Here is a 2,212-nt window from a genome sequence, read left to right on the forward strand (position 1 = left end):
AGGTTAGGTTAAGGCGCAACATAGGTTAGGTTAAGGCGCAACATAGGTTAGGTTAAGGCGCAACATAGGTTAGGTTAAGGCGCAACATAGGTTAGGTTAAGGTACAATATAGGTTAGGTTAAGGTACAATATAGGGTAGGTTAAGGCGCAACATAGGTTAGGTTAAGGCGCAACATAGGTTAGGTTAAGGCGCAACATAGGTTAGGTTAAGGCGCAACATAGGTTAGGTTAAGGCGCAACATAGGTTAGGTTAAGGCACAACACGGGTTAGGTTAAGGCACAACACGGGTTAGGTTAAGGCACAACACGGGTTAGGTTAAGGCACAACACAGGTTAGGTTAAGGCACAACACGGGTTAGGTTAAGGCACAACACGGGTTAGGTTAAGGCAGAATACGGGTTAGGTTAAGGCACAATACGGGTTAGGTTAAGGCACAATACGGGTTAGGTTAAGGCACAATACGGGTTAGGTTAAGGCACAATACGGGTTAGGTTAAGGCACAATACGGGTTAGGTTAAGGCACAATACGGGTTAGGTTAAGGCACAATACGGGTTAGGTTAAGGCACAATACGGGTTAGGTTAAGGCACAATACGGGTTAGGTTAAGGCACAATACGGGTTAGGTTAAGGCACAATACGGGTTAGGTTAAGGCACAATATGGGTTAGGTTAAGGCACAATATGGGTTAGGTTAAGGCACAATATGGGTTAGGTTAAGGCACAATATGGGTTAGGTTAAGGCACAATATGGGTTAGGTTAAGGTACACATTGTTGTAAGGAAAGGTGTTTTGGGGGGGGGGGGGCGGCAGTTTGTTGATTGTGATTATCGTAAGTAAATGACTGCGGCATCATCTGATTTGCCACGTCAGGGTGCACCTTTGGCTCATAACAGGCGGCGCTCTGATTCCATGCTTGTGGCAGACCTGTGTCTTTCATTCCTGCCATTGTTTGTGTGGTGTGACAGGAGGCAGTATTGTGATGTTGGGTGCACCCCTGTGTGGGACATGTGTGGGTGTTGGTGGCTTAGCTGAGCAATGGTGGTTGTCGGAAGGGTGGGATATTCTGTTTTCCGAGTGGACCTCCCGGTCTGGTTATGATAGTGTGGATTGTCTAATGTGGCAGAGAGGATGCACTGGGTGTTGTTCCATGCTGGTGCTTACATATCGTCTGCGTGCCTGTTACAGGCAGAGAGTAGTGCGTGATAAGAGTGTCTGGCTGACGTGTGATTGTGAGCAGAGTCTTTCAGCATGTATACGGACAGGTCTATACATTATCTGTATTCTGATGGCTCTATCTATTACTAATCAGCGCCGTGTATACGTTTAATCCGGTTCCAGTCGAAACTATTGTATCTCTGTACATTAGTGACACGGCGAGCCCGGTATGTAGTTACTCGTCTCGGCAGCTTCCACCGGTGTATGGCAAATGATTATAAGGAATCAGTCTAGTCGTCAATACCGATAGTCTGACGTCACATGTCTGGGGTGGGGGACGCTGCGCCCTTCCGGTGGGTCATGGCCTAGGAAGACTCTTCCCACGCAGGGGGGCTTGGACTGTCATTGACTCTTCCGAGTAATATACTTGCCGTACGTTTTTGCGACTGCGAGTGCAACGCTCACCGGTACCGACATGGATGGAGCGCCTCCTAGCTGCCGCTGAGCATCTGCATTCGTACAGAGAGCAACGCGATCGCGTCTGTAGCTCGTACGTGGTACAGCTCGCAGCTCATGTATATGGACAGCGGGAATGTCGCATATTGGACATAACTCTTCATGAAACGCACGTTATAGGGGTGGATTGCACATTGCGAGTGCGAGCAAAGTCCGCCGTTCATCCGCTGGAGTTGCGAGTTGGGCGGTTGGGGTGGGGCACGAACGGGTGCAGGTGGAGTGATTGCCGGTCCACGACTTCGTGCGGCAGAGGCGCTGGCGTTGGGGTGCTGTTGTCGACAGAGGATGCAGGCTTTGTGGGTGGGGTCGAAAGAAGGGCACTGTGGGCCCATGGCTGTCTTAGTCGGCTTGGCGTCTCATAGATGACGGTATCGTCGTTGCAGGAGGTCATGTTGCGGGAGACCTACAGATGGCGGTGTGTTTTGCGGTGCGCTCGACATGGCGGACGTAGTGTTGTCAGATTCGCATAGATGGAGGTATTGCATGTGCTTTCGCCGTATTTTCATAGATGGCGATACTGTTTTGCCGGCATGGTTGGCGTA

The sequence above is a fragment of the Schistocerca serialis genome, unplaced genomic scaffold (assembly GCF_023864345.2).
Source record: "Schistocerca serialis cubense isolate TAMUIC-IGC-003099 unplaced genomic scaffold, iqSchSeri2.2 HiC_scaffold_82, whole genome shotgun sequence".
NCBI lineage: Eukaryota > Metazoa > Arthropoda > Insecta > Orthoptera > Acrididae > Schistocerca > Schistocerca serialis.